Source organism: Oryx dammah, unplaced genomic scaffold (assembly GCF_014754425.2).
Source record: "Oryx dammah isolate SB20612 unplaced genomic scaffold, SCBI_Odam_1.1 HiC_scaffold_17, whole genome shotgun sequence".
NCBI lineage: Eukaryota > Metazoa > Chordata > Mammalia > Artiodactyla > Bovidae > Oryx > Oryx dammah.
Genome location: NW_024070201.1, coordinates 77,045,790 through 77,054,922, shown reverse-complemented (window position 1 = coordinate 77,054,922; position 9,133 = coordinate 77,045,790).

The window sequence follows — 9,133 nt, the reverse complement described above, 5'->3', positions numbered from 1 at the left end:
ATTGTAAATGGATGTTGAATTTTATCAAAAGCTTTTTCTGCTTCAATTGAAATGATCATATAGGTTTTATTCTTCAATTTGTTAATATGGTATATCACATTGATTGATTTATGGATATTGAACCATTCTCGCCTCCCTGGGGTAAATCCCACTTGATCATGATATATGATCTCTACTGTATTGTTGGATTCCATTTGCCAGTATTTTATTAAGAAATTTTGCATCTATGTTCATCAGTGATATTGGCCTCTAATTTTCTTTTTTGTGTGTGACATATTTGTCTAGTTTTGGTGTCAAGGTGATGTGGCCTCATAGAATAAGTTTGGAAGTTACCTTCTTTTGCAATTTTTTTGGAATAGTTTCAGAAGGATAAGTGTTAACTCATCTCTAAATGTTTGGTATAGTATAATCTTTTAATGACCTATTGGTGTCTTCATATTTCAAGTAGGTTTTTCTTAGGAGTTTTGGTATTGATGATCTTGCTTTCAGTTCAGTTCAGTTCAGTTCAGTTCAGTTCAGTCACTCAGTCGTGTCCGACTCTTTGCAACCCCATGAATCGCAGCATGCCAGGCCTCCCTGTCTATCACCAACTCCCAGAGTTCACTCAGACTCATGTCCATCTAGTCGGTGACACCATCCAGCCATCTCATCTTCTGTCGTCCCCTTCTCCTCCTGCTCCCAATTCCTCCCAGCATCAGAGTCTTTTCCAATGAGTCAACTCTTCACATGAGGTGGCCAAAGTAGTGGAGTTTCAGCTTCAGCATCATTCCTTCCTAAGAATACCCAGGGCTGATCTCCTTCAGAATGGACTGGTTGGATCTCGTTGCAGTCCAAGGGACTCTCAAGAGTCTTCTCCAACACCACAGTTCAAAAGCATCAATTCTTTGGTGCTCACCTTTCTTTATAGTCCAACTCTCACATCCATACATGACTACTGGAAAAAACATAGCCTTGACAAGACAGACCTTTATTGACAAAGTAATGTCTCTGCTTTCCCTCTTTTACATGGTATTAACTCCCATGTTGAACCCTCTTATTTACAGCTTGAGGAACAAAGAGTGAAGAATTCATTCAGTAGGAAGTTTGAAAGGAAAACTATTTTTAAAGGTGGATAAAATAGAATCTAATTGTGCTGCATCAAAGATGTTGATTTGATTATGTGTGGTAAAAAGAATACTGGACTGAGAAATGCACTCTTTTTAATCCCTAGGTCTGACAGTTGTATATATCAAAACTACTATTTATATTGTTTTTTCTTCAGTCTTCTTCTTTGGAAAATAATAGGGAATACAAAATATTATATATATATGTGTGTGTATATATGGTATAAATGTAACATAATCCAGAAGAACACTTATGCATTCTTTTTGTGTGTGTGTGTGTTTTGCAAGCATATTTTTTATTAACAAGAGATTGAAACAGTCAAATGCAATGAACTGTGGGATTCAAAAAGTTCCAGTTGCAAAATAAACACATCATGGAAAAATTCTTATATGTGGGAAAACATTTTAATCTTCCCCAGAAAATCAAATGGTACAAGGGAAAGTTCACCAAAGTTCATTAATAAAGGTTTCATGGACCTCGGTAAAAGCTGAGCAATGGAAAGTAAGTTAACAATTGTTGAACGCGTGACAATGCAAATATGAAATTTGAATGGTATACAAAATATTATCTTAAATTTATCCATATTTGAAACTACCATCACTAATTGTCAGTCTTGTAAAAATTTCCAACGTCATTTTACTAACCCTGGAAATTATCATAGCAAGTGTAGTCAGTCAAAGAGGGAAAGACAAATACCATAGGATATCACTTATATGCACAATGTAAAAAAAAAATGATACAAATAAACTTAATTACAAAACAAAAACATGTTCACAGTTTTAGAAAACAAACTTATGGTTACCAAAGGGGAAAGTTGGGTGGGGGAAGGAATAACTTGGGAATTTGGAATTGTCCTATACGCACTGCTGCTGCTGCTGCTGCTAAGTCACTTCAGTCGTGCCCGACTCTGTGTAACCCCATAGACGGCAGCCCACCAAGCTCCCCCGTCCCTGGGATTCTCCAGGCAAGAACACTGGGGTGGGTTGCCATTTCCTTCTCCAATGCATGAGAGTGAAAAGTGAAAGTGAAGTCGCTCAGTCGTGTCCGACTCTTCACGACTCCAAGGACTGCAGCCCACCAGGCTCCTCCGCCCATGAGATTTTCCAGGCAAGAACACTGCAGTGGGGGTGCCATCGCCTTCTCCGACAGTTACTTTAAGTCATAATTATAATCTCTTCTTAACAAACTAGAAAGAGAGATGGTTTAGAGAAATACTTCTATTCCAGTTCTCTCTGGATCAGTTTCTTTCATCATTCTGCTCATTGATGTCTTTTCACCACAAGTTGATTTAAGATTCACATCACTCATCATTGGAATGTTCACTCACCTTCTAGGATTATTGATTTTTAGTCTCTCTGTTTACTTTTTAGCTTCCAGTCTAGCTTCCCTGGTGGCTCAGACGGTAATGAGTCTGCCTGCAACGTAGGAGACGCAGGTTTGATCCCTGGGTCAAGAAGATCCCTTGCAGAAGGAAACAGCAACTGACTCCCATATTCTTGCCTGGAAAATCCCACAGGTGAAGGAGCCTGGCAGGCTACAGTCCATGGGGTTGCAAAGAGTCTGACAGGACTGAGCGACTTCACTTTCACTGCATATACTCCTGACAGTTTTTTATTTTACTCCTTTAGCTATGAAAGTGAAGGTCGCTCAGTTGTGTCCCCATGGACTATACAGTCCATGGAATTCTCCAGGCCTGAACACTGAACTGGGCAGCCTTTCCCTTCTCCAGGGGGTCTTCCCAACCCAGGGATTGAACCCAGGTCTCCCACTTTGCAGGCGGATTCTTTACCAGCTGAGCCACAAGGGACTAAGGTTGTTATAAATGGCTTACTCTGTCGTTACATGAGAATTTTGAAAATAAGAATGTTTTCTTTTTCTTTTACTTTTCAAAATATCAGCATGGCCATAGCCCTCCCCAAATAACATTTTATTCTTTTCTCCATTTCCTTTACTGCCTTTCCTTTGCTCCTTCCTGCTCCTCTCCCTTCCCTTTCCATACGTTTCTTTCTCATGAGATCTTGTATGAGAGATTTTGGAGACTGCCCTTGATTTTAGAGGAAATGTATTACATCTAAGTTGAATCCTCCTCAAATAGATGAAAACATTAACTCTATTTCCTTCTTTAATGTTTAACTATCTAGCATTTTCTTATAGAGGAGGTTTTTTTTTTTTTTTCTTTCTTGTCATTTTATTTCCACTGAGTGGGGTCCATGATGAGGGGATACTATAGCAGACACCTGAATAAAGTGAAGGAGAAAACTGTGCAGATATAAGTTAGAGATACACTGTAAAAAGAAGGAAGAGAGAGTAAGTTTGTGAGCGAGCATCTTGCTTTACTTCTTGCAAGAGTGGAAAGTATCTGAGGGTACTGGTGACAGTAAGGAGAATCTTGGACTTCGTAGTAATCGACTTCATTGGGCTCTTATGAGATTATAGATGAGTTAATTACCTTAATCTCTTTGAAGGATGCCTAGTTCAGTTCAGTCACTTTTATCCAGCTCTTTGCAACCCCATAAACTGTAGCACACCAGGCCTCCCTGTCCATCACTAACTCCTGGGGTTTACTCAAACTCATGTCCATTGCGTCGGTGATGCCAACCAACCATCTCATCCTCTGTCATCTCCTTCTCCTCCTGCCCTCAATCTTTCCAAGCATCATGGTCTTTTCCAATCAGTCAGCTCTTCACATCAGGTGGCCAAAGTATTGGAGTTTCAGCTTCAGCATCAATGCTTCCAATGAACACTCAGGACTGATTTCCTTTAGGATGGGCTGGTTGGATCTCCTTGCAGTCCAAGGGATTCAAGAGTCTTCTCCAACACCACAGTTCAAAAGCATCCATTCTTCGGTGCTCAGCTTTCTTCACAGTCCAACTCTCACATCCATACATGACCACTGGAAAAACCATAGCTTTGACTAGATGGCCCTTTGTTGGCAAAGTAATGTCTGCTTTTGAATATGCTGTCTAGGTTGGTCAAAACTTTTCTCCCAAGGAGCGATCATCTTTTAATTTCATGGCTGCAGTCACCATCTGCAGTGATTTTGGAGACCTCAAAAAGAAAGTCTATCGTTGTTTCTATTGTTTCCCCATCTATTTGCCATGAAGTGATGGGACAAGATGCCATGATCTTCGTTTTCTGAATGTTGCGTTTCAAGCCAACTTTTTCACTCTCTTCTTTCACTTTCACTGAGAGGCTCTTTAGTTCTTTACTTTCTGCCGTAAGGGTGGTGTCATTTCCATTTCTGAAGTTATTGCTATTTCTCCCAGCAATCTTGATTCCAGCTGTGCTTCATCCAGCCCAGCATTTCTCATGATTTACTTTGCATATAAATTAAATAAACAGGGTGAGAATTTACAGCCTTGACAGACTCTTTCCTGATTTGGAACCAGTCTGTTGTTCCACGTCCAGTTCTAACTGTTGCTTCCTGACATGTGTACCAGTTTCTCAGGAGGCAGGTCAGGTGGTCTGGTGTTCCCATCTTTTTAAGAATTTTCCACAGTTTGTTGTGATCCACAAAGTCAAAGGCTTTGGCATAGTCAACAAAGCTGAAGTAGATGTTTTTCTGGAATTCTATGCTTTTTCGATGAGCCAAGAAATGTTGGAAATTTGATCTCTCATTCCCCTGCCTTTTCTAAATCCAGCTTGAGCATCTGGAAGTTCACAGTTCACGTATTGTTGAAGCCTGGCTTGGAGAATTTTGAGCATTACTTTATTAGCATGTGAGATGAGTGCAATTGTGTGGTAGTTTGAGCATTCTTTGGGGTTGGAATGAAAACTGACCTTTTTGACTCCTGTGGCCACTGCTGAGTTTTCCAAATTTGCTGGCATATTGAGTGCAGCACTTTCACAGCAGCATCTTTTAGGATTTGAAACAGCTCAACTAGAATTCCATCACCTCCACTAGCTTTGTTCGTAGTGATGCTTCCTAAGGCCCACTTAACTTCACATTCCAGGATGTCTTGCTCTAAGTGAGTGACCACACCATCATGATTATCTGAGTCATGAAGATCTTTTTTTTGTACAATTCTGTGTATTCTTGCCACCCCTTCTTAATATCTTCTGCTTCTGTTAGGTCCATACCATTTCGGTCCTCTATTGTGCCCATCTTTGCATGAAATGTTCCTTTGGTATATTTAATTTTCTTGAAGAGATCTCTGCTGCTGCTGCTGCTGCTAAGTCGCTTCAGTCATGTCTGACTCTGTGCGACCACATAGATGGCAGCCCACCAGGCTCCCCTGTCCCTGGGATTCTCCAGGCAAGAACACGGAGTGGGTTGCCATTTCCTTCTCCAATGCAGGGAAGTGAAAAGTGAAAGTGAAGTCACTCAGTCCTGTATGACTCCTAGTGACCCCATGGACTGCAGCCTACCAGGCTCCCCTGTCCATGAGATTTGCCAGGCAAGAGTACTGAAGTGGGTTGCCATTGCCTTCTCCGTGAAGAGATCTCTAGTCTTCCCCATTCTGTTGTTTTCCTCTATTTCTTTGCATTGATCACTGAAGAAAGCTTTCTTATTTCTCCATGCTATTCTTTGGAACTTTGCATTCAAATGGGTGTATCTTTCCTTTTCTCCTTTGCCTTTCGCTTCTCTTTTCACAGTGGTGGCTCAGAAGGTAAAGCGTCTGTCTACAATGTGGGAGACCCGGGTTCAGTCCCTGGGTTGGGAAGATCCCTTGGAGAAGGAAATGGCAATCCAGTCCAGTACTATTGCCTGGAAAATCCTATGGACAGAGGAGCCTGGTAGGCTACAGTCCATGGGGTCGCAAAGAGTCGGACATGACTGAGCGACTTCACTTTCACTTTCTCTTTTCACAGCCATTTGTAAGGCCTCCTCAGACAACCATCTTGCCTTTTTGCATTTCTTTTTCTTGAGAATGTTCTTGATCCCTGCCTCCTATACAATGTCATGAACTTCCATCCACAGTTCTTCAGGCACTCTATCAGATATAATCCCTTAAATCTATTTCTCACTTCCACTGTATACTCATAAGGGATTTGATTTAGGTCATACCTGAATGGTCTAGTGGTTTTCTCTACTTTCTTCAATTTAAGTCTGGATTTGACAATAATGAGTTCATGATCTGAGCCAGAGTCAGCTTCCGGTCTTGTTTTTTGCTGACTGTATAGAACTTCTCCATCTTTGGCTGCAAAGAATATAATCAGTCTGATTTTGGTATTGAGCATCTGATGACGTCGGTGTGTAGGGTCTCCTCTTTTGTTGTTGGAAGAGGGTGCTTGCTATGGCCAGTGCATCCTCTTGAAGGATGCCTAGTATGCGTCTCTAATGACAAGATGGATGTCCTGGGGCAACGTCTATGTGAATAGATGTTATCTGTTTTCTGTAGTACCTTGAAAGATTCTTCATTGCTTAGAGTAAGAATTCTTTAAATGTTAAAATGCTTTGAAGTTTGAGTCCAATCCTATTTTTCTTTTTGAAATTTTCATATATACAGTGTGTACTGATTTTGTCTTTCAAAGATGTCCAAATTTTAGCACTCCACTGCTGTATAGATACCATCAGTTCACCTTATTTTTACTTACCTATACCTTAATCATACTGTTCATGGGGTTCTCAAGGCAAGAATACTGAAATGGCTTGCCATTCCCTTCTCCAGTGGACCACATTCTGTCAGACTTCTCTGCCATGACCCACCTGTCTTGGGTGGCCCCACACAGCATGGCTTAGTTTCATTGAGTTAGACAAGGCTGTGGTCTGTGTGATCAGATTGGCTAGTTTTCTGTGATTATGGTCTCAATGTGTCTGCCTTCTAATGCCCACTCACAATATCTACCATCTTACTTGGGTTTCTCTTACCTTGAACGTGGGGTATCTCTCCATGGCTGCTTCAGCAAAGGACAGCCGCTGGTCCTTACCTTGGGCGAGTCACCCCTCTTGACTTTGAATGTGGAGTAGCTCCTCTCGGCCCTCCTGCACCCGTGCAGCTGCTGCTCCTTGGACGTGGGGTTGCTCCTCTTGTCCGCCACCCCCGTCCTCAGATGTGGAGTAGCTCCTCTTGGCCGCCACAACAAATAATCATGATGGTGAGAAACCTGTATGCAGGTCAGGAAGCAACAGTTAGAACTGGACATGGAACAACAGACTGGTTCCAAATAGGAAAAGGAGTACGTCAAGGCTGTATATTGTCACCCTGCTTATTTAAATTCTATGCAGAGTACATCATGAGAAACGCTGGACTGGAAGAAACACAAGCTGGGATCAAGATTGCCAGGAGAAATATCAATAACCTCAGATATGCAGATGACACCACCTTTATGGCAGAAAGTGAAGAGGAGCTAAAAAGCCTCTTGATGAAAGTGAAAGAGGAGAGCAAAAAAGTTGGCTTAAAGCTCAACATTCAGAAAACGAAGATCATGGCATCCGGTCCCATCACTTCATGGGAAATAGATGGGGAAACAGTGGAAACAGTGTCAGACTTAATATTTCTGGGCTCCAAAATCACTGCAGATGGTGACTGCAGCCATGAAATTAAAAGACACTTACTCCTTGGAAGAAAAGTTATGACCAACCTACATAGCATATTGAAAAGCGGAGACATTACTTTGCCAACTAAGGTCCATCTAGCCAAGGCTATAGTTTTTCCATTGATCATGTATGGATGTGAGAGTTAGACTGTGAAGAAAGCTGAGCACTGAAGAATTGATGCTTTTGAACTGTGGTGTTGGAGAAGACTCCTGAGCGTCCCTTGGACTGCAAGGAGATCCAACCAGTCCATCCTAAAGGATATCAGTCCTGAGAGTTCATTGGAAGGATTGATGCTAAAGCTAAAACTCCATATATGATATTATACATATTTCAGTGTTGATGTATGGCAGAACCAATACAGTATTGTGAAGTAATTAACTTCCAATTAAAATAAATAAATTTATATTAAAAAAATAAAGCTGAAACTTCAATAATTTGGCCACCTGATGTGAAGAGTTGACTCATTGGAAAAGACCCTGATGCTGGGAGGGATTGGGGGCAGGAGGAGAAGGGGACGACAGAGGGTGAGATGGCTGGATGGCATCACCAACTTGATGGACATGAGTTTGAGTGAACTCTGGGAGTTGGCATGCTGAAAAAACTAAACTGAACTGAATATCTTAATCACCTTTTGAGATTGCTTATGTCCAAGAGACTATTTCCAAAACTTCTGTTACAATGATCCCACCCGTCTAGTTTAGCTTGCGAAGCAGTTTTGGGGTCCTTAGTGCTGCTGTGGACTCAGACTCCCCTTTTGATTGTAACCTCTCTGAAGCAGGACTTTATCTTACATTCTCAAACTGCACAATGTCAAGGACTGGTGATAATTATGTTGTAGTTGAAGGTTCAGAGTTGGAATTTCAGAGGCAGATGGTCGCAAATGGAGGTGTAGTTTTAATTTGTGCATGTACATTTGATTCAAAGTCCGAAAATTATTTTCTCATAAAATAGCTTTAATTTCTGCTCTATAAGCCTGATCTCCTGAGCTTCCATTTCCTTGTGGGAGTTATTGGTAATTTACACAACCGCTCTTTAGAAAATCCTCTGGTGAGGGTTGTGCAGAGTTGAGTCAATGAATTCACTGAAGTACTATTAAGAAGATCCAAGTTTCAAGATGGTTATCAGAATTTTATCTATCCTCCTAGTCAACATGACGAAGCTGAGAGAAAAATGGCATGTCTACATTTGTAGAGTAATTCATATGAGGGAATGTTAATTTCATAATTAATTTTGACATAACTAATTAGTTTTGTCATGTCTGTTTTTAATTTATTCATTTTTAATTGAAAGATAATTGCTTCACAATGTTCTGTTGGTTTCTGTCATACATCAACATGAGTCATAGGTATACATATGTCCCCTCCCTTTTGAACCTTCCTCCCACCTCCCACCCCATCCCACCCCTCTAGGTTGTCACAGTAGGGCATTTTTTCTTTTCCTTTTTAGAAAATTTCCCAAACTGCCATCAGGAAGCCAGACGTGGACGGTGAGTTTAGAAGCTTAGGAAAGCATTATCTTTAAGCTTATTATGAGGGATAATTTGGTAGA